Source organism: Callospermophilus lateralis, chromosome 6 (genome assembly GCF_048772815.1).
Source record: "Callospermophilus lateralis isolate mCalLat2 chromosome 6, mCalLat2.hap1, whole genome shotgun sequence".
NCBI lineage: Eukaryota > Metazoa > Chordata > Mammalia > Rodentia > Sciuridae > Callospermophilus > Callospermophilus lateralis.
The window spans coordinates 158329602-158353827 of record NC_135310.1 but is presented as its reverse complement, the minus strand read 5'-3'; positions in this window follow the sequence as shown (position 1 = coordinate 158353827).

The window sequence follows — 24226 nt, the reverse complement described above, 5'->3', positions numbered from 1 at the left end:
CCTGGGGGTGTTGCTTCAGGTCACGGTACAGAAAGGGAGACCAAGGAGAACGTGGTGGCTTTGGCTGAGACAGAGATTGGGTTTTGGGTGTTGTAAAACAGTGAGAATTTACAAAAAAAAAGGATAGTTGTACAGAAAAAGGAGTGTAGGATTACGCCTAGGTGTCCTCTTCAAACTGGCTGAAAACCAAGTTGTATAAATGTGGGGCAAAACTCCCTGGGGCCAGCTGAAAAGAACTGGCAGGAGCTCACACACCAGGAGGGACAAGTCCACGTTCCAATGTAGGAACAAAGATTGGAGCAGTCATCCATTATAAAAGGGCTCAAAATTCAAAGGAGAATGTGAAAATAGTGAGGGGGGAAAATGGAAAACATAAGGAACAACCAAATGAAAATTCTGGAACTGAAAAAAATATAGAATCTTTAAATTATAAGCATTAAACTGCACAGATTAGAAGAATAAACCTAGAGGTCAGGAGGCTTAATGATCATCACACAGGAAATCATGAAACCACAACAAGGCACGCTGGAATGAAGTTGCTAAAAATAAGCAAAAAATAGAAAGTCTTAATGAGAAGAAAAAGATCTGTTACATGAACAATTTCAAAGTGAATGGTAATTATTGTTGACTTCCTTTCAGAAATAATTCAAATCAGAGGAAAATGGAATATCTTTAAAGGTCTAAAAAACCAAGACTGTTTATATAGAACACTGTATCCACCAAAGCCATTCTTCACAAATGAGGGCAAGACAAAGACACTTTCAAGCAAAAATAACATCAAGTGCAGTGGAGACTGTGCCTGTCTAGCACACAAACACACAGACACAGAGTGAAATGCTAAAGAAAATTCTTCAGCTTCAGTAAAAATTATAACAAATAGAAACTTGGACCTAACAAACAAACCAAGAGCTCTGGGCTGGTCAAGATGTGTGAAAATACTTTAAAAAAATGTATTTCCTTATATTTTAATTTTCTTGAAGGAAAATTTGCTTTTAATTAAAAATTTACAACAAAGTATTATGACATTTATAGCAATTGCAGAAAAAAATATGGATGACAAAATGACATAAATTGATAGAAAAAAGTAGACAGGACAGAAAGTGAGGAAAATAGAAAGGACATATTCATCTTGAGCAGCCTGGATCTGCCTGAAATCTGTAGACCACTGAACCCCACAGAAGCAGAAGAGACATTCTATGCACAAGAAAGAATTTAAAAACAAATGCGTGAATGTACGCAAGCTGACCATGGCAGACTTAAAATGAAAACAATTACAAAATATGGAAAAAAATCCCCCCCATTTGAAAATTAACCAGCTGTCATTTAAATAATTTAGAGTCAAAGAAGAAAATACAACGGCAATCAGAAAATATTTTAATGGAATAAAGTTAAACAATAATATAAAATTCGTGTTTTGAATCTAAAACAGAGCTTAAGGGAAAAGTATAGTTTAAATTTCTATATTAGAAAAACAACAGCTCTAAAAATTAATGATGTAAAAATAGAAGAGAAAAATTAAACCCAAACTTAATAGAGACGAGAAATGCTAAGCAGCAAACACCAGCAAAATAGGAACTGCCCAAAAATAGGTAGAAATGAATTAAATTCAAAATGGATTATTTGAAAAGATGGAAAGTTGACAAAACTTGAGCTACAGTAATCAGTTAAAAATAAATTGAAGAACTACCTTCCCAATATCAGGGATGAAAGTGGTGTCCTGGCATGAGACATTAAGGGAAGTAACTTCACGCGTGTAACATCACCAAGATTCAAAACTGCGTAAAAGCTCTATGTGGAAACGGTAGACGAAGGTATTTCATGATACACAAATACAAAGATTCTTAAGAAGATATTAGCAAATTGAGTACAGAAATATATAAAGAAAAGTGTGACCAAAGTGAGTTTATTTTAAGTATGCAAGATTAGTTTAGCATTAAAGGATCAATCAATGTAATTTATTATATCAAGAAAGAAAGGGAGAAAAAAACATAATCTTATTAAAGTCATAAGAGACAGTTTACAAAATTCACACCTACTTGTAGTAAAAATGTTCAGAAATTAGGAATCAAAAGCCATTTGCTTAATTTGGTAAATGCACCTTTTTATCTTCATTGAGAAATACAAAATGATGCTGAGGGAGATTAAAGGAGACCCTATTTGAGTAGAGAGCATATCGTGCTCCTGGATTGGTGGATTCAATATGAAGATATCAGTTTTTCTCAAAATTAATCTGTCAGTTCAACATGATCACAAGCGAAATTTAAAAATCTTTTTAAAATTTGAAATTTATAAGCTGATTTTAAAGCTTAGTTGGAAATATAAAAGACCTGGTATTGTCAAACAAATTTTGAAAAAGCAATAAGCAAGAGTGAAAAAGGTCTAAAGGTCATGCACTGTTTTCAGGATTTAAAATAAGGTATCAGGACAGTGCAGTATTGTAAAGGGATAGATGTCTGCATCACTGGAACAGAATAGAGCCTCACACGTACCCACACGTGGGCAGCGAGTTGATTTTCAGCAGATGGTTGTGGTTTGAATCTGGGAATGTCCCCATGAGCTCATGTTTTGAGGGCATGATCCCAATGCAGCCAGGGTCAGAAGTGGGGCCTTTGGGCAATGTAGATCATGATAACTGACCTCATCAGAGGGTTAATCTGCTGGATAGACTGGCAATTTGAAAGAACTGGGTGGTAACTGTAGGCCTGTGGGTGTGGCTGAAGGAGGCAGATCACTGGCCTTGGACTCTTTGTCCCCTTTCTCTCCCCGTCCCTGTGTCCTGGCTGCCTAAGCTGCACAGCACTCCTACGCTATGATGTTCTGCCTCAAGAGGCCGAGAGCAATGGAGTTGGCTAGCCATGGGCTGAGACCTCTGAAACGGAGCCCAGAATACATTTTCCTTCTCTAAGTTGTCCTCTTCAGTTATTTTGGTCACAATGATGAAAAACTGACCAACAGTCACTAAGGTCATTTAGTGAGGAAAAGAAGTAGTTTTCAACATATTCAAATGAAAAAGAGAAAGCTCAGTCCTTAACTCACACCAGACACAAAATCATGGTTAAATGATTATAGATCTTAACTAATGGCTACAATCTAAAACTTTGGGAGAAAGTGTAGGAAAAAAATTGTGACTGTGGTATAAGCAAAGGTGTTTTTTTAGACAGAAGCTGTAAGTACCAGCCATCAAAGAAAAATATTGATAAATTAAACTTCATTAAAATTTTAAACTCCTGCTTCTTCTTGAAAGACACATTGAGAAAATTATAAAAAAAAAAAAGAACAGGGAGAAAACAGTCTTGAAATACATATTTTATAAGGAGCTTTCACAAACAATTAGGAGTCAAACAAAAAAAAATTGGGAAAGAAAGCCCATCAGAATAGAAACAACATGAAGCACCAATAAATGCTCAAAATCGTCAGTCCTTGGAAAATGCAAAGCAAGGCCACAGTAAAATAGCAGTCACCGAATGGCTAAAATGAAAAGAGCATTGCAATATCAGGCTTCGGCAAGGATGTGGAACAGCTGGATCTACCATCTGTTGCTGACTGAGAGCATGCAGTACTCTGGGGAAATATTTTACTGGTTTCCTCTATAGTTAGATGTAGCCTTACCAGGTGACAGCAATTCCACTCCCAGGAATCTACCCACGAGAGATAAAAGTGCAAGACTGACATGTGGATGTGGCCAGCTGCTCTCCTTACAACAGATGCGGCCTAGGAAGGACCACAAGGTCCAGCAACAATTGAACAGAAAAGCACCTCATGGGGCCACGCTGCAATAAGAAAGGAGCACAGGAACAAAGGTCAGAGCAGGGTGAGCCCAAGAAATTCCAGAACAGGGCAAACCAATCTGCTACGGCAGAATGCATCCAGGGGTTGGTGGGAAGTGGGTGGGGGTGGAAGTTTCCACAGAGCATCTGGAAGGAACGCCATGGCCAGATGGACATGTCCCTTTTCCTGACATCATGATGTTTATATGAGTGTCTACATTTATCTGAAGAAACCTCATCGAGTGGAACAATAGAATCATGTGATTTCATTGCTATATTCAATTATGTGATGTAAATGATGGAAAGTTCCGGCTCCTTTGGTTGTTTTCAATCAACTTTGGACCCACATTGTATGGGTACCTACAATGTCCCCGGCACTCTGGGGGGTCCTGTAGAATGAAACAAAATGTTGTCCTCTGCTTAAATTGGCTGGGCAGAGTTCACCGAGAAGCCATGGTGGAAGATAAGCTCTAAAACTAGAGAACAATTGAGGAACAACTCAATGAGTTCATCATAAAAGGCTGAATTTAACACTGTCCATGGGAGGCACTGGGGCACATGAGTGCCGGCTGGGTTACAGAAGAGACTTGTTGGAGGTGGTGCCGGTTGAGCTGGACCTGGACAAGGAAGGGGACTCTGTAGTTGGGTCAAGTGTGGGGCCAGCAGGGGGCGGTAGAGAACCCGAGAAGCCAGACCTGCTTCCTGCTCAGAGCCAGTGCGTGCCTGGGGATCAGCTCCATAGAGTCACAGAGTGGAGAGATAGAGTCCCTCTGTCCATGGTCGGCCACACAAGCTGGTTAGATGTCTCGCCCCTGTTGGCTTATTTCATGGCAGGTTCAGGGCTGAAGCAAAAGTTCCTGATTTTGCTCCAGTGTTCCTTCTCCATGGGCACTTTTTCTGGGGTCTAGGAAGAGATTTATGACTTTTTTTTTTTTTTTTTTTTTTTTTACCTGAAAATTTGAAAGGAAATAGCGCCTGGCTCCAAATCAGTGGACTCCTGTGGGGAAGGTACAGAGAAGAGCTGCTGACCTGTTTGGGGAGTGTGGCGTGGACGACTCTGGCCTGACTGGGTGTACTGGTGAGTGAACACAGCACTCTCCAGAGGGGACCGCGTGAAGAGGGACATGGATCCCCACTCAGGCCTGGCCTAATGCCCTGTTCAGCAGACACCTGTGGGCTCTGTGTGCGCACGTCAGCTGCCTTCAGAGGCTCGGAAATACCCCGTGGCAACACTCTCCTCAGTTCCTTGAGCTCAGGGCCTTTTTAATCTACCTTTGCATTTCCAGGTCTCATAAAAGACCTTGTCAATGGTTGGTTTTGCTGAAGTGTTGGCTGAATTGAATTAAGTTTATGTGGTTCTACAGGCTGATAGAAGAGAGGCACACAATGAACAGTGAGTGTGCATTTTCATATATCACTGCTAATGATATACATTGGTTCAATGCTTTTGGAAAGATATTTGGCAATGGACATAAAAAGCCATAAAATTACATAGACTCCTTTAAGCTATTAAAATCCAACTTCTAGACTTCTATCCTAAGGAAATAATTAAAAGAAGAAAAGAATAACTTTTATTAACATTTTCACTAAAGTTGTTGGAAATGAAAATAAAAAGTCGTAATAACTAGAAGCAGCCATAACGTCTAGCAATAGGGAAACGTGGAAGAAAACATGCAGCTTAAATAACAGGAAGATACAACCATGCATCAAATGAAAAGTTGGCATGTAGTAGATAGGTGTCCCAAACCACAGCTCTTTAAAGCAGATAAATAAAGGAGAGCCCTGGAAATACAAGGTAATAGTTGTGTCAAATGGATGATTTCTTGCTTTGGGTGGACGCTGAGTGGGCCCTGGTGCAGGGAGAAGCTGGTGAACCTCAGAGTGTTGGTGTGGCTTGTGGGTGACAGGAGAGGAACCGGGCTCCCAGAACAAGCTCCGGCTTTGCAAAGTGGAGTTCAGTGGTCAGCAGGAAATCCCGGAGCCTCCTTAGGCAAGATATGCCAGGGACCTGACCTAACTCATGTTTGGAAAAAGGTCAGCCTGAAAAATGAGGCCAGCTGGAAGCCGGCCTCAGTGATTTAGCGAGGCCCTGTCTCAAAAGGAAAAGGAAAAGGATACGGCTCAGTGATTAAACGCCCCTGGGTTCAATCCCTAGTATAAAAAAAAAATTTAAAAAATGGGCCAGCAGATCTAGAAACTGAAGAATGACGCCAATCTCGAGGCAGGGGCTATGGATATGAACATTTATCATCATTGTCACCGCAGTTCACACCAGTGACTAGTGCCATTGAACCCCGAAGGTCTTCAATACTGAGGACCCTGCTCTCAGCAAGCATGTAAGAAGGGTGGGCGTGACTTTCAATGTTCACACAGTGGCAATGGATAGCAGTACCCAGAAGTGGGGGAAATTAGACCCAGGGCCAACGTTCCCCTTGAGGAACACACAGGTTGATTCTGTGCTGCTTGAACACCTTGCTCGGTCCCAGAGAATCAGCCTTCACCCCGTGAGCACCCCCCCTCGGATATGGGCCTCCAGTTAGCGTCTGCTAATCTTTCACTTTCTCTCCTAGGAAATTGTGTTCCAAGTTCCCCGGTCTAAAAATAATTACTACATTTATACATGTGCTGCTACATAGCTACTTCATTTCCTCCCTACATTACTTGTGCCTTTAGGTGATACACTTACCGGAACAAGGGCTGTTCCTTGTTTTGTCAGAGTGTGTCCTACTTTCAGGAGCTGGTTATAGAATTCTAGCAAAGCCAAATGCTGGAAATGGGAACACAGGATGGAAATAACCCCAAACCTCCCAGGAGAATGCGAACTTCGTAATGTATTTTGAAGGCTATAAAATTAGATTGTAGCTAAAGAGAACTAAACTGCATTTCTTGTTTAACCTTTGGCTTTCCCAGGACCTCTAAAAAAATCACCTGCATTCTACAGAGTGCACTGGTGCGGCACTTCCGCTGTCCAGCAGGGGACGCTGTTGTCTCACCTGCTGTGAGTGGGCAGGAGCTCTCTCCCAGCTCCTAATGGCTTCCACTGGATGACTCCATCTTCAGGAATTTGTCCTCAGTCTTTCTTAAAATAGTCAAAAGGCCTGCCTACCCCATTTCTTGATGTAATACATTCTAAGGCTTAATTTTTTTGGTATTTTCTTTCACTCATCCAAAATATGTCTCTCCAGTTCTCAGAGTCCCTTTCCTGTCATTCAGACAATGACCATTTCATAGAAGCTCAGGTACACGTGACGTAATAAACCATCCTGGGCAAGAGCTTCGCAAGCCCTTTCAGATCCATCCCTCATCGGTGCCATGTAGGGAAATTGCTTCTAGAAGAGTCTGTAAAAGCAATTCAACCAACACTGGTGTCCCAACCTACCTTTATGACTGTATTCCTTCCGACTCGGGCTTATTTGGTGTTTCAGTTGTCACGACACTTGGAGAGTTGATGGTATTGTTCATACGTGGGACCTTTGTTCTTATGGGATGTGGAAACGCACACTGGTGAGGCCTGTGAGAAACAAGGGAAGACCCTTTAGGAGACTTCTGCAGGAGACACCGCCATGTTGGATTGATACGCTGGATCCCAGCATGAGACTCAGTGGGGAAGACTCGGACGAGGTCACCTTGGTGAAGGCACACAGCAAGCACAGGTCTCTGGGAAGGACAGCTGGGGCGCGTGCAGCGTTGGCGGGCAGCCTCAGGACGGGTGGGCTCTTTCACAGGAACCCGTGCAGGGCTCCCCTCAGCACCAGCATGTGGCTGGAGGGTCTCATGGAACGTTCATATTTCTGACTTGAGGACACTGATGCTTATTCCTGGGCCATCTCAATGTCACCGCTTTAATCATAGATCAGATGAGAATGACGACGTGCACAGCCGCCATCTAAGATCCTCCTGTAGTTCTGCAGGGAAGTGGACGGCTCTAGAGGGCTTTAAAATCGCAGCTGGTTTGGAAACCCCCCAGATGTACCCCCACTCTTCTTCCTTAGGCCTCCTCCTCGGGAGCCAGAGTCACCTGTGCATCTGAGATTCCATTTTGTCCCAAGACGCCGGGGAATCTGAAGGAAGCCGACCTTCTCCATGGTTGACCGTGGAGACCCTTAATCGTGGTGGAAGCTGATTCTGCGTTACCTTTCTGTCATATTTGCCACGGAGAGTCCAGTGGCCTTTCAGCGTGTCCCTTGGAAGCACCGTCAATCACCTGCATGTAGACCTCTGCATGTCTTCTCTGCACCTGAATCCAGATACAGGTTCTCCAGTGAGACACCCACAGCATTCACTCCACTCCCAGAGGCCAGAGGGCACTAGACACCCATAACCCCCCAGGACCCACCCATGACGGCTTAGTGGGTGGACTCCAAGAATGGGACTGGACTAAATCTAGACTGTGACCTCTTCCAGGACATGGTTTTTGGGAAAGCCACTTATCTTTCAAGCCACATAGATCAAGATACTCACTGGAGGGAAAACTACAAGCAACCTGAAGTTCTTGGACTGTATTTTGCAACATGAGTCATGAAGATTTTAAATATGCTCACATTAGAGTTTTCTCCCTCTTGGTGATGAGCCCCAGATGGGATAATAACCAGCTTGGAGTTTGCAGTTCCATCATATAGCCTTTGCCAGAGACAAATACAGCGTTCTGTGAAAAAGCTTCTGTGTTGGACATCCATCATCTCTCCCTTGATCCAGAGTAAGTTAATCTGCCAAGTCCTTCATTAAGGTAGTGTTGGCACAAGCCACACCAATAACAGTGAGTCAGCTTTCTGTCACTATGACAAAACACTTCAGTCAATGAAGTTATAAAGAAAGAAGATTTATTTTGGCTCATGACTCTAGAGAGTCCAGTCCAAGATCAGGCGATATGATTTCTTTGGGCCTCTTGCAATCATGGCAGAAGACTGTGGGAGATCAAAATACTCATTTTACCAGTCAGGAAGCAAAAGAGAGAAAGAGAGTAGCACACTCTGATGACCTAAGGGCCTTGCACTGGTCCCCTCCCCCTTAAGGTGTATGGCACTCTAGTAGCACCTGCCTGGCACCAACCATCTAGCACATGGGCCTTTGGGAGACACCCACTCAAGGCCAACAGCTGTAATCTTACTCTGGTGCGGGGAACATCTGTTTTTCCTTAAGAAAATTCAGAATCAACTGACCCTTGGGGAGTGGCCTCACCTGACATGGAACCAAGAGGAGTGGGGATGCACATTGAGCGTACGTCTGGGTGCGATGTGACTCCGGCCGTCATGGTGACAGTGGCTCCAGTCTTTCCTCGAGTTCCTTAGAATGCATTTGAGCTGTAGTTAGGCCATACGTTATCTTTGTGTTTACAAGTTTAAGAAGTAAACAGTTGGGACAGCCTAAACAGTCCAACGGCAGACGACGGGAAAGTATGGGTCTGCTGGTTCATCAGTTCATCCGTCCACTCAACGAATCATGCTCAAGAACTGGCTCTGTCCTAGCTGCTCCTATAGGCTCAGGCTGACTCAGCCTAGTGAGTCTGAGGCTCCTCAATGCACCTTGCTCCCCCAAGTGAATCATGGTCTTCCCTAGAAAGATCTCCTAATCCAAGATGGCTGACTGAATCATAATATCGTGTGTCACCCAGCTTTTCGCCACAGTGACTAAAGCCCCTGGCAAGAAGAAGTGAGAGGAAGAAAAGCTTATTTTGGTCAGAGCTCCTGAGCTTAGTTCATGTGGGCGGATTCCATGGCTCTGGGTCCAAGATGAGGCAGCACATCATGGCGGAAGGGTGTGGTGGAGGAGCGTGGCTCCATTCATGGCAGCTGAGAAGCAGAGAGAGGGAAGGGGAAGGAGGACACAGCGGGAGGAATCCTTCCAGGACTCGTCCCCAGGGGCCCGCCTCCTCCAGACACACCACACCTGCCTGCAGTCACCCTCCGGTCAATCCAACGGGCTGGGAAGAACGGATCAGGTCACAGCGCACACATTCCAGTGGTAGTAGCTCTCAGGGGACATATCAAAACCATATCAAGTTCTTCTTTCATATTATAGAGTTGTTCATTCACCAAAAGGAAAACAAAACCAAATAAACTGCCTTCTATCTATAAAAGATAGTGGAGAATACTATCTCAAAGCCAAGGTAGGTTTCATTTGATTTTTTTTATGAAGTTTCATGATTTACATTTTAACAAGGTCACTGGTTGTAAGAGATACAAAGGGAACCCTGGTATTAAAAATAACATGGACTATGGTATTAGAGTTGAAACTGACTCTTCCATTTGTTGATTGTATGAATCAAGGTGAGTTATTTAGATTCGCCGGGTCTCCATTGTCCGACTTGGTCAATTGAAGGTAATATCACCTTGAGGAAGTGGTAGAGTCAGATGTGGATGACTCCCTGGAACCTGACCTGGGCATCCTGTTCAAGGCTGGTTCTTTCCTTTCCTGTGGAAGCTGACATGCTGAAGAAGCAGCCTCTGGGGAGTGGGCTCACCTCGCCACGGAGCCTCAGGAGGGCAGTGCAGTCACACTGTCACACTGCAGCCATGTTGGTCTTGGGTCCCTGCTCACCCCGGCCACCTCTGGGAGTGCCGGGTCTCTGGGTTTCTTGATGTCTTCCTGCCCTTTCTCCTTTCTGCAGTTCCACATGACAGCTGAGGGATGTGAGTCTGCTCACCCCCGCTCACTGCCCCAGGGCTGCCTGGATCAGCAGTGATCAGAAAAGCCCCCTCCACTGTGAATACACACGGGAGGGCAGGTGTCCCTTCAGCATGCTGCCTTCCTGTCTTTGTGTACATCCTGATGAACAGGAAAAGATCCTGCAGTACACAGGCTCAACGGAACACTACTCAGTCACCAAAGGATGGGATTCTGCCAGTGGCAGCTGCACAGATGGAACTGAAACCATTGTGTGAAGTCAAATGAGTGTGGCTCAGAGAGACACGGCCTGACTCAGGTGGAATGGAGAAAAGGGTTGACGTCATGGAAGTTGAGAGTACAGTGGTGGTCACCAGAGGCAGGGTAGGGAGCAGGGAGTGCTGGGGAAGGGTTGAGTAATGGGTCAGATAGGAGGAAGTTCTGCTGTGCTATTCCACAGCAGGGTGACAACATACAGGGATAATATACTGTCTAAGTTAGAAGAAAGGATGTTGAAAAGCAATAGAAATGATCAAAATTTGAACAGATAGGTATATATAACTTGATTGAAACATTACACAATATTTAACGTATTCAAACATCACATGGTACCCAAAATATTTATACAATTTTTGAGTTTTTTATGCATCAGTAAAAAAATCTAATTTGAATTGAACAAAAAAGAGAGAGAGAGAGAGAAAGAAAACAAATAAAAGGAAAGTTCTCCTTTGTGACCAGTTACTTCTTAAATTCCCTCCTTCTCTGCCATCCCCTGAGTTCTGTGGAAGGGTGGCCATTTGGCCCTCCACACCCCTGTCCATCAGGACCAGGAAGCAGTAGTGGATTGTGCCCTGGGTTTTGTTGCTGGCTGGATATTGCTCCTTCTGCTCCTCTCAACAGCCATCTCTGCTCCTCTGAAGCTTGAATCTGCCACGCACTACCTGGGTGCACTGATCCAAGCACCCCCTGACCTCTTGCCCTCATTGGAATTGTTGAGAAGAGACAGCCAAAGGGTAGTCTTCTCTTACGAATATGAACAACTACAAAAAAACTACTGTGGAACCCATATCTACGCCCACCACCCATCCGTTTGTCAGCTCCTCTTTATAGCAACCTTACCAAAATAATGGTGCGCACCCATCTTCACTCTCTGAGAGATGAGGAGAGGTATTGTGGCAGGTCCTTTATTCTTTATTCTGCATAACGGATCTGTTCTTATCATGGTCCCAACTCCCACTCCTCCTCTCTGAAGAAGTAAAAGGTGGAACTGGGTTTATGAGGTTAAAGTTGGGAAACTCTGGTGAAAAATCATAATGCTCTGCTATAGAAACTTCACCATCCTATAAATCCACTAAAAATTAATCTAAAAACGTAACTATGGGAAAATGGCAGAAAGACCAACAGAGGGAAGGGAGTAGCGGGTGGGGAAAGGGTGGGGAAGGAGAGTTACTCAGGCCTGAATTAGAACAAGATATATTCCTTGCTTGTATAATTATATCAAACGGATTCTACTGTCATGTATGACTTAAAAGAACCAATAATATTATTTTAACAAGGAACTTCGGATTTTCCTCAATGCCTTTGTATAAGTGTCAGACTTCTAGTTCCTCCCTTCTGTCCCCTCTAAGGAGTGGCTGGTTGTGCACAGGGCTCTGCATGTCCGCCTAGCTTTGGAGGAAAAAGGCTCCAAGACCAGTGTTGGTCCTGGAGTGTGCCCGTCTGACAGCTGCTAATCCATGCTGGGCCACCCTGAGTCTGATTGTGCTGCTGATGTGTGCAGCTGTCTGCAGCTGGGGAGTTTATAGAGTGCTCGGTTCTGCTGTAAAGCTTGTTTGGAAAGCACAGTTGATATATTAGGGATCCACTGGAGCATAAATCCTGCTCCTTTTGTTTATGCTCAATTTCTTAAGCAAGGAACTCTAGGGGGAGACTGGAGACTACCCAGCAGAATCACGCCCTCCGTGAATACACAAATGCGCTAGTGTGCACAACTCCAGCACCGCCAGCTGCCTCGGTTTCCCTGCGAGCCGTTCCCATTGTCCCCTGGTGTGCACTTCCATCCGCCCCGTGCTTCCCACAGCCACCAGCTCTGTGGTCCCACGCTCAGGTCCATGGGCCCGTTCAGCTCTGCCTGTAGGTGAGATATTTACGTGGCTCTTGACCTTGTAACATGACCTTGTAACTGCCTCTACTTCATCGGGGCTCATCGTCTGTTTTTCCTTCGTGTGTCACCAATGAAGCTGTTGAGTGTGAGCTCCAACCTCATTTTCCCAGTTTCTCCCATGCCGCTTCACGTCGCCTGGTCGGTTTTAGGAACCTGTCCCACTACAGCAGAACCGACTCTTTAGGTGACGGGGCACTCGCTGGCCTTCCCTCCTTGGGTGCCTCTTTTCAGCTCTCAAAGGCCACAGACCCCTTGAAGTTTCTGATTCATTCTTTTCAAAAAAATTTTTTAAAAATATATGTGCATATTTTTAGTCACAGGTGGACATGATACCTTTATTTTAATGTGGCACTAAGGAACAAACCTAGTGCCACACACGTACTAGGAGAGCACTCTACCTCTGAGCCCCAGCCCCAGGCCTTCTGACCTCTTCTTTATCTGAACCCTCATCTAGACATGTGACCCTAGACAGGCTTCCTTTCAACCTCACTGACCCCAAGGCAGGTTTGCAGGCCCTGACCTCAGGCTGCCCAGCACACTGGGCTGAAGGAGACCCAGAGGCAACGGGGTCTTCTTGTCTGACACCTGCAACCTTGAAAGCTGCAGGGTCATGTGTCTCAGCAACCCTCTCCAAACCCCAAACATGTCTGGTGAAGTGCTCCTGCCTTAGGCCTTCCTTCTGCTCTCCGTCCAGGGCTTCAGAGACTAGACACCTGCCTCCATGCACCTCCCCACTTGCTCCTGTCTGCCTTCCCACTCTTGGTGCACATCACTCTGTTTTTCCACCCTAACATTCTCCTGAAGCTGCTAAGACTAAGAATGAAACCACCACATGACACAGCTGTCCCACTCCTTGGTATTTATCCAAAAGAAGTAAAATCAGCACACTACAGTGATAATATGCCCATGTTTACAGCAGCACAATTCATAATAGCCAAACTGAAATTTGCCCAGGTGCCTGTCCATAGACCTATGGACGAAGAAAAGGTGGTCCATGTACACCATGGAGTTCTACTCAGCCATAGAGAAGATGAGATTATGGCATTTGCTGTTAATGGATGGAGCTGGAGAACATCAGGCTAAGTGCCAATAGGCCAGACCCAGAAAGCCAAGGGTCGAATGCTTTCTCAGATGCGCAGAAGGTAGAGCAAACTAAGGAAGTAAGTGTTGGGGGAGTTTGCTTCCATGAAAAAGATCAGTGAAGTAGAAGAAGGCAAGAGAGGGGAAGAGAGGAAGGGAGGGACAAGGGAGGAACTGCCAAGTGAGACTGACCAAGGCATACCGTGCACACGCAGGAATACAGCACAGTGGAGGTCACCTCTATGTGCGTCTGTAAAGCACCGATTTAAAAAAACAATAAGTAAATACAAGGAAGACAGTAGAATACAGGGAGGGGAACGGGGGGGGGGGGGGGAGGGAGAAGAGGAGGAGAAGAGGAAGAACTGGTGACCTTCAAGTAAATATCGACTGGGAAATGGACAAATTTATGAGCGAAGAGAGAAATGTTTTCTTTCTAAAAGAGCAGAGAAATATTTTTTAAAAATGGTGCTCTCTGAAATCCAAACAAATATTCTATGATACGTTTTATATCTGCATGGAAGTGATTTTAATCAACTTAATTTAGAAACATGTTATACACAGGTGCATTTTTTACAGAGTGGGTATTTTATGTTTGGAATATGCATGATGCAGGGCATGCTTTGAGATAAGACAGCAGGCTAGAGAAATTTCAAATCAAGCTTCCCTACATGTTACTGCATTCCTTAAAGCTCAGAGGGAAGAAATGTTGCTCACCGTTCTAGACTATTTCTTTCTGCCCGTAGAATTGCATTTTCTAAATAATAGTAGCTTAAAAGAAGATCAAGAGTTGAGATTAAACTGGATCTGAAATGTCAGATATTTTCCCAAACCTCTAGGAAATCGATGAGATATTTTTGTCTGAAGGCTGCGACCAAACATGACCTCATCCACAGCGGGAGAATCACTAGCCGACACTCAGGGGCTTCCTGACCTCCAAGAAGGTGAGTGACCCTTAATGAGCGTGGTCAGTAAACGTCCAGCTGCGGCACGGCATTGGCTAAGAACCCAAAGTGGAAGAAATAACACATGACGTTTCCTGGCTGTCACCCTTATCCTGAAAACAGCGCTCATGTTGGAGATGCATGTTTACAGGAAGACCTCCTTCCTAACCTAGCAATACAAACAAAATTTGCTTCTAATTAATATCTTAGTATTATTCCAGTTAATAATTTGCTATGTCTAGAAGCAATAGTGTAATAGCCCAAAATTAGAATCATAACACCTGGCAAAGCATTTCCTCAGGCAGACAATTCAATCCATAGAGTATCTAAGTGGAAAGAAACCCAAATAGAAGCTGAACAGATGCATCTGAACCCCTACTCTGCTCTCTAGCTATGCAGCCTTAGACAAGCTACATAGCCTGCATGGACTTTGTTCATCTGTAAAACTGAAAACATAAAATCTGTTCATTATATGGTGTGGCAACTAAATTCAAAAACATACACGGAATACCTTGCATCTAACAGGACCTGTGCCACAACATCGGCATAGGACAGGAGTGTGGCAGAAGATTGTAGATGCACGCTTAGTTCCTTTAGGGTGAATGCAATTAGAGGTGATCAGTAAAATGGGAGGATTATTAAGGATATGAACTTAACTAGAATTGTTCGTTTTTGTCTTGTTTTTTGCAAGTCAAAATATCTGCTTAAACCCCCCCCCAAAAAAATTATTTAGAATAATAAAAATTACCTGAGAGAATGGGTAGGAAGACTGGAGAACCAGGCCTGGAAATTAGTCAGGCACTGCAGATGCCAACCTGGCTCGAGGTATCTGGCCTCACTGCAGAACCACCAGTCGCAGACTGGATTCCATCTTCAACAGGAGGAATCCACTTTGCCACTCTGTTTTTCCCATCCCATGGGACTCAGCAATTCAGCTCAAGGGGCTCCAGAGGAAGGTGTGATGGGCGTGGCTTGCGGTTCCTGACCATCTTCCCATGTGTGGGAGGCAGGCACCTTGATTTTTGTCCTGGTCCACATGACCTACAAGGGAGTGATTCCTCAAACCAAAGCCCAAGCTGACCAAAATTAAAATTAATCAATTAAAATGCAATTAAGTGCTAAAAGTTAAATTAATCAATTAAAATTAAAATGTCACTACAGATTTCCAAGGGACCCACACTGGCTCCAACATAAAATGGTAAAACGTTGAATAAAATTATGTACGAGACAAGATGAAGCTGCGGTTTCTCAGCAGAGAAGTGGGAGGGTGTTGATGTAGGAGTAACTCGACCATGTCCAGCTGAGGCCCAGCCTTCCTTAGAGACCGCATGGAGGTGGCTGACCAGGGAGGTCAACTCAATAACGCCCCATTCAACCGGCTCAGTCTGCTTTATTATTGTTATTTTAAAATGTAATGGGATTCCATCGAAGATTTCAGCTTTCTTAAAAAAGTTCTGCTGTTAAAACAGAGATGTAGGAACAACAATAACCCGACAACCGTTCAAAACTGCAGAAGGAAGGAGTGGCATCCTGCCGGGGGGGCCTGCCTGTTCCACGTCATCTCTGATGCTGTGGAGGAGTCAGGGTGGGGGTGGGGGAGGGGAAGGTCAGCTTTGGGTCTCACTCTGGCATCCAGTGGTGTTGTAGAGGTGACAGTGAGCTCCAAGCCGTAAACTTGGCATTCCACTGGGACCGCATTTCTCAGCTCTGCGAAGACCTGCATTAAGCCTCAGCGCATCTGATTTTCACACTCATCCTATGTGGAAGGCAAAGAATCTAGTATCTCAGAGACAATCTCAGATTCCAGCTGCCCCGACTGAATATGGAAGCTATTATCCCACAACAATATTTTCTGTTTCTTAAATTAGTTGCATATTTTTAGCCTGGAACAATATTAATGGGATCACAATGTTTGAACAGGGAGAGTGGAGCTGTGAGGTTGAGTTGGTTGGGGGGGGGCTCCACTCCGTCCCCCAGCTTGCCCTCCCCTGAATCTGTGCAGGACCAGACACACCTCTGAGAAGAGGGGGCTCTGGGTTTGCAGAAGAAGATCTGTTGCCGAGGCCCTGCCATCCCCGGGTGCCCAGGTGCGCCCTCCGTCCTTCCTCCTCCTCATCTGATGCTTGCTCTCTCAGGCTGGCTCTGAGAGTCCACCCCAGCTAGGGGAACAGCCCAGGTGGTCCCACAGGAACAGAGTGGGCAAGAGCAGGCACAGCCCTCTGGGTCTCTTCCTGGCATTGACGTGGTGTCAGGTGAGTCCAGGGCTTGCCGTGGGTGGGCACCACCACAAATCAGAAAAGCAAGAGCAGGAGCCCTGGGGATCCCACACTCAGCCTTCACATTGTTGGCCCCTGGGAAAGTCCCTGACCCACTGCTGGGGCTGAACATAAGGAATGAGCGACTCTCTCCCCCTCTTAAATTACAATGCGCCATTAAAAACCGCCTCCTGTGATTGGTCCTGGGCTCAGGGAAGGTATCGAGAAGAGCCATGTGTCCTTCTGAGAAGGGTAACCAAGTGCAGTTGTCAGCCGGCCGTCTCCAGCCAGGTGATGGCTTCTTTTAGCTCAGGAAGAGACTGTCCCTTGGTCTTGCCTTGGACTTGGCTGCACCCTGCCCAAGCAGCTTGTCAGAGTAAGAAATCAAAAAAGCCCCAGTGGCTTTTACAGGTTTTTTTTTTTTTTTTTTTTTTTGAGGAGGAAAAAGCACACGTCAGGCCAAGCAGGGCAGGGCGACTCCCCAGGTACTGGCCTTGGCTCTTAGGCCAGCAAGCCAGAGTCCCCTCAGAGTGCAGGGACTCCCCGGTGCTGGCGACAGGAGGACGTGTGAGGTGAGAGGAATCGAGACAGCCACCTCGCAGCTCCTTCTCTGGTTTCTCTTGGACGCTCTTTCACTCATCTGTCTTAATTTTCTCATTTTCCGTTTCACATGTGTTAAACCGAATGACAGAAGTGTCGTGGGAAAACCCTGCCTGGGCCCCTCCCTTCATCCTGAGGCACCCGCTCCCGGGTGCTCGGCACCCTCAACAGCCCCCTGTGCTGGTGACAGTGCGGGGTTCTGCCTTGTGCGAAGCTGATGTTTTTCAGGATTTTGTTTTGGGGTACCTGGGGGAGTGGCCAGCAGCGGCACTGAGCATGGCCTATCCTGCTTCTTGCGGTGGTTTGTGCAGGAGCTTGACGGAAGTCCACTTCCTTGGCTGACCTAAGTCCCTCAGTGTGTGAGCAGAACCCACTAGTTGAAGCCGAGGCCTGTTGGCTCCTCTCTGCCTTCTCCCTGGCTGGTCTCTGTATGGCCACTGCCCACCTGACACTAACGCAGTCCTGAGGCTGCTGCCAGTCAGCTCAGCCTGGCCCTCCTCTCCCAGTTGCCATTTCTTGGCATCTTCTGGGTTAAATGAAGCCTGCTTGCCTACTCCTCCAGAGGTGAGCCGACTCTGGGGCTCACGGGTTTCCTTCCGGGCAAGCTGCCAGGGGTGTCAGGGATGAAGGATGGGAGGCTGTAAGTGAAGGCGGGTGTGCGCTGGGAAGGGGTGAATCTCCAAGTTTCTGGTTGGTGCACATCCAGGATTTTTAAGGACATGAGTAATTCTGTGTCTTTTAAAGGGCAACCTATAAACATAGACGTTTCTGGCAATTCCAGGGTGGAAATCATGAAGCCCGAACCGTGATTTGTTGCCTCCATATGATAAGGAGAGCAGGATTCCACTGTCGCCCCAGTAAGTGTATTTCTTAGGAATAAGTTGAGGGTGCTTCAGGGTTTGCGGGAAGATGGTTCCCAGAGGTCAGGCATAGGGTTGGGGGAGTTAGAGTGCTGGAGGCGTGGCCGAATCTTGTGTTTTCTTAGCTCTCCCAGCCACACCCTACTGTTAGCATTATTGCTCTCATTTTATACATGAGAAAGTCAAGGTCATGCAGGGGGAGGGGCTTACTACCCACAGCAAGTAAGCGGCAGGCCTAGAATTCATATGCTGTTGTCTGACCTCAAAGTCCAACGCTCTGTGCCACACTCTTAATCTTTGCCCGACTAAAAGGGATTTGTCCCTCCAGTTGCATCTTCTGGGTTCAGGGGTAATCTCCGCCTCTGGAGTAAACATGTGATTGGCTGGGAAACCTACAAATGATTAACCGCATCAGCATCCAGCCTGTTGGCTCTGCCACCCTGCCCTAGTTGGGTAAGCTCCAAGTCATCCTGTGGATGAGGTCAGAGGGTCAGTAGGTCACTAGGACATACAGCCTAGCTTGGCCATGCTCAGTTACCCATTTCTTATCAAGCTACAAAAACCCACAGTTGAGACAATGATTTCATTCTGCATTAACATTAAACTAAACATAAAACTTTAAAAACAAACCCCCGTGTCTGCCCCGCCCCGAGCACAGACCAAGATGTTTCTGCTGTAGTTACGCTGCAGTACGTGCTGCATGACAGTATTTCTTTTCAAGTTTTCAGCATGAGTGTAAAATGCATCTAGTATTGATAACCGAGTTTCCATCCCAGTGGCCAGTGCCCCATGTCATCCCAAAGTAGTTCTGTTGACAAATTAAGATAGGGTGAACGAGTGTGCCAAGACTGTTTTTGTGTTTAATTCCTAGAGAATTTTTGGAAAACAGTTACATATTAGTTTCCATAAAGAAAGCAAGACTGGAAATTCGGTACAATTAAATAAATATCCATAAGTGCCATCGAAGAACACAAAACCCAATAAGGCTGTCTTTCTTTAGGGAATGCAGAATCTACGAGGAAGAATAAATAACTGCCCTCCTGTGTAAATTTTGCCAAGCTTGCCAGGAGTTGTTGCATATGTTATAAAAGGGAAAATTATATTTTATTGCCCCAAAGAGGAGAAGCAGATGAGTAAAGGACAGGTAGCATCAGAAAGCAAGTCCTGGTGGGAAAGCCGGTGGACCCATGTGATGGAGACCATGGAGCAAAGAGAGGAGAATGCATGGCAGGAGGTGGCACTGAAAGGCAGGTGTCTGGGACCCCTCGTGTACTCATCTCTATAGATATGCACATTTCTTTCTTTAATTTTTTCTCATCTTTCTCTGCTTCAATCAGCTTTTGGGTTGCCGTGATCAATACACCAGACGATGTACCAGAAGGAACAGTTTATTTTGGCTCACGATTTCAGAGGTTCAGTCCCTGGCCAGCTGGCTCCATAGCTCTGTGTCTGAGGTGAGGCAGAGCATCATGGTGGACGGGTATGGAGGACGAAAGCAGCTCTGGACAAGGCAGCCAGGAAGCAGAGAGAAAGAACTCTGTTCACCAGGGACCAAATACAAACCCCAAAGTCACACGCCCAGCAATCCATCTTCTCCAGCCACATGCTCCCTGCCCACAGCTACCACCCGGTTCATCAACACCATTGGGTCAACTACTGGTCAGGTCTCACCTCCCATAATCTAATCATTTCACCTCAGAACACTCTTGCATTGCTTCACACATGAGCTTTGGGGAACACCTCATTTCTAACCCATAACATCCTCCTCTTCCACTTCCTCTGTTTCTCTCTGTTAGCTATCTGTAATAATAATATTATTAATGTTAGTAATAATAATAGTTTTTATTTTGGTTATGTCTAAATGTCAGTTATTTTTGGAAAGCTTCATATGAAATATCTCATTAGATCTAATGGTTCAAAAAATACATAGCAAAACACACACACACACACACACACACACACACACACAAACACCTGTGAAACAAACAAGCTGAACTCATGAGAAGCAGAAAGGAGTCAGCAGAAAGCAAATCTGTGTATTGGCAACACATAAGGCATGAAGCTTCTGACTTTAGGTGAAGTGTCTTGTGTAAAGCATGACCAGGTGTGGAAATTCACAACTGCATCTGGGTGTGGCAGAGGTGGGTCAGAACAGGCCTCTCCATTCAGAGGCAAAGCCCACCCCTTCTCCTCCTTGCTTCTCCTTCCAGCTTCCTCAGCTGACCACACGGAAGTTAAAGGATGGAGCTTCCAGAGACTGGGGGTCAGTTCTGTGTTTGGCAATTGATTTTAGAGCACATCTCTTTGTGTTGTGTTTTAAAAGTAGGAACAACTTTTAAACTTTTGTGGATGACAATTAGTAAAGAAGAATGACTTGAAACAATGTTGGAGATAGGTTACAAGCCAAAGAGCGGAGGAAAAATTATTTTATTGGTTTTGAAAGGTTCCTGATTTGCAGAACTCATCCTCTGTAAGTGAGAGTCCTAGAAGATTTCTAGGAAGAAACAGGATTTGCTTTTCTAAAAACAGGGATTTGACAAAATGCCTTGGGAATGCCCATGAAGCTGTTATAACCTTGGACCTCTGGTTCATTAACTTCAAAAGCCCTCAGAAATGAATGAACCATCCCGACTTCCAGATAACCTTACTGCGGAGAAATTTTATGATAGATGGGTCGTGCAGAATGACCCTGCAGACTGAACTGCTCTGTGACTGCCCTGCATGTTTATAGTTCTCTACAGTTTACAAAATCGCACAAATGCATAATTTAATCTCCCTAAAATTCCAAAAAATCTCCAAAGAAAGACTGTGGGGGTTAATAGGTCTTTGTAAAGAGACTCAGTACCCATTTAAAAGGGCTCAACAAGAATCTTTTATGTTGCAAATCAAAATAAAACCAACCACACTTATTTTCTTATGATTTGTGCTTGACACTAGAAATAAGAAGCAAGTTAATTTACAGCAAATCAATTCCCTGAAAATCAATTTGCTAAATGACCAATTTGCTGATTTTTATCAAACACAGCAATTAAGTTTTTTTCATTTAAATGTTTTAAGAAGAATAGAGCTAAAATAAGAAATATGTTGTATAAAACATTAACAAAAACAATGTTCATATACTGTTAGAGAAATTGGTCAAAGGGTTGTTTAAAAAATGTGCCACTGGTCAGCAGTTTCATGAAAAATTCCCACAACTGATACTATTTCTCCTACTTATATTTTAATATTTATAGGGAATAGAAATAGTTAGGGTGTTTCTAGTAAATTAAAATTTAATGTAATTATAGAATACAGAATTTACATATCTGAAAGAAATCAGAATTCACAGTCAATTCAATGTAAATTAAAAATGTCAAGGGATTAACACAGCTCTCTGGGGTTACAATTAACAGGCTTGCTGTCATCTTTCATGGCACTATTAGTCTAGTGGGATAGGTAGGTCTTTGTCACACGACCACACTCATGACTCTGTGGATACCAGGGGAGGAAAGTAGCACAGAATGCAAAGATCAAAGAGTATTCAGAAAGGTCCCCTGCATGAACAACAGAAACAGAGGTCCGAAGCCATGTTAAAGTTCATCAAGGAAGCTGGGCACAGCGGCACACACCTGTAGTCCCAGGGACTCAGGAGGCTGAGGCAGGAGGTTCTCAAGTTTGAGGCTAGCCTCAGCAATTTAGTGATACCCTGTCTCAAAATAAAGAATCAAAAGGGTTGAGGTGTATCTGAACTGTAAAACACACCTGGGTTTAATCTCTACCCTCACCCCCTAAAAAAAGTCATTCAAGGACATCTAGAAATAAATCCATAGCATGGACTTTACTCTTTGTCACTCCCATTTGCAGGATCTGGACTCTTCCACGCCACTTTTATTTGCCTTTATACCAAATGAGGCTCTTTACGGCCAATGTCACCTGTTTGCCTATCTGCTTTTCACCCAGGGACAGAAAATATAAATCAAGGAACTATTGTAGGAATTATTTGCTTTTCCATCTGTAGATTTCTCGGTTCTGTGGTTGCTTGTTTGGCAGGGCTTCTGTCAGCCAGAGCAGGCAGACTGGGTGTATCCTGTTCAGGCTGCTGATCAGGATGGGGATCCAATAAGGGTAAGCAAGGGGCTGAACTGGACCCTGGAGGTGCTCAGAACAGGCTCCACTGCTGTTGGCCTGGAACCATTCTTGACTTTCATTTGAAGAGTAGAGTTGAATACATTTCCTTCGTGTTCTCAATAGGACATTCCAGTCTTTGATAGTCAAATTCTCAAATATTTTAATCATGGAAAGAATGGAATGACTTTCTAATTTAACAGTTGAAAACTGAACTTTTAAAAAAAAAATCCCCCCAAGTTCTAGGAACCCCAAACAAAAAAGAGGAATGGCAACCCAAGTATATTATTAAATTGTTCCATTTGGCAGAAACGCTGGTTCTCTTTTTAGCCTTTTCCTAAAGCTAAGTTGTCTTTAAGTTAATCATCCTTTCTTTGGCAAGTTTAATGCACACTGAGATTTCCAAATTTTATATGTTCACAGTACGAGCAAAAACTTTCTTTTCAGAAAGATGTTAGTAGAATTACACAAAATACATTATCCTGTTAAAGTATGTTATTTTCTAAAATTGCTTTGTTTTGACTTTATTCTCTAGATTTTTAACATTTATGAATGTTTCTTTAACTAGAATGAAATGATAACATTTCCATAATTTTCATGATATGGAAATTTTAATTCAAAACATGACTATTGAGTTTTGATATATTTCTTGATTTTCATCTCACAGTGAGGTTTGAAATTTTACCTCACATCCTTTATTTCTGTAAATAAAGAACATTCCTGACAACAGCCAGAAGGCCCAGAGCTTCCTGTTACCAATAGCCAGCGATTATCAGTGCCGCAGGGAGAGCATACAGGAAAGGACCAGCCTGCTGCATAAATGCTGAAATTTAAATGCTGAGATTTTTAAGTAAAGAAGATCAATGGGAATTGCTGGGAGAGTGGTTAAAATGGAAAGGACTGTTTACTGTGAATAATACTGTAATATTTTTACCACTGTTGGAATCATTTAACAAAAATGTTCCATAAAAATCCCGCCACAGTATCGAGATGCTAATGCTAGACCTCATTTATTGCCAGCATATTCAGTGACATTTTATAATGTACATCTGTCAGCCAGAGATACAAATGAATGAGGTGAACCATACAATTTGCCCTCCGGAAGTTCCATTAGAGCCCCCAGTGTATAATATTTATGAGGTCAGAATCAATTAATCAGATGGCTGTATTGGCTCTTCAGCTCAGCGGGTCTCCTGCTCTACCAAACTGTTGCATTTGAAAATCTTTCCTTTTTAGCAAAAGAGGGAGTTTGTGTATGTGTGTGCTACATAAAAGCTATTTTGTAAATTGATGACTATAGTAACAGGGATGTATCCAGCAATAATTCAGGGCGTTAAGTGAAAAGAATACAAAATATGTCCTTTCCAAAATGTTTGAGTCCTAAATGTTTTCCATGAGCTCAGGTGGTCTGCCCACCCCACAGTTGACCAGGGGAAAGGCAGCTGTGTGGGAAATGTGGGTCTGGTCATGTTCAGCTGGGCTGCCCAAGCTCTGGGTGTGGGAGGGTCCTGAGGAGATGGTGGCTGGAGCAGAGCCCACGCCGGCTGCTATCAAGAGCAACCCCAGTGCTCACCGGGCAGAAATGGAAAAGGGCCATGAGAATCCCACGGTAGGAATGGCCACTGTGCTGATGGAGAAGGTGATGTGTAGTTAACCCCAGAGGACGTAAGAAATGACACTTGCTGTGTTATTTGCACTGGGCTGATCCCTTCTCTGCCCAGAAAGCAGCCTCAGAGCAATTGTAGAAATGGATGACGAGTTGGAGGAATCCTCATGGTAAAAGTATAATCTCTCTTTCTGTATTTTTGGCATCAGAGAAGGAAGAATAGAGACTGTGAAGGTTGACACTCTA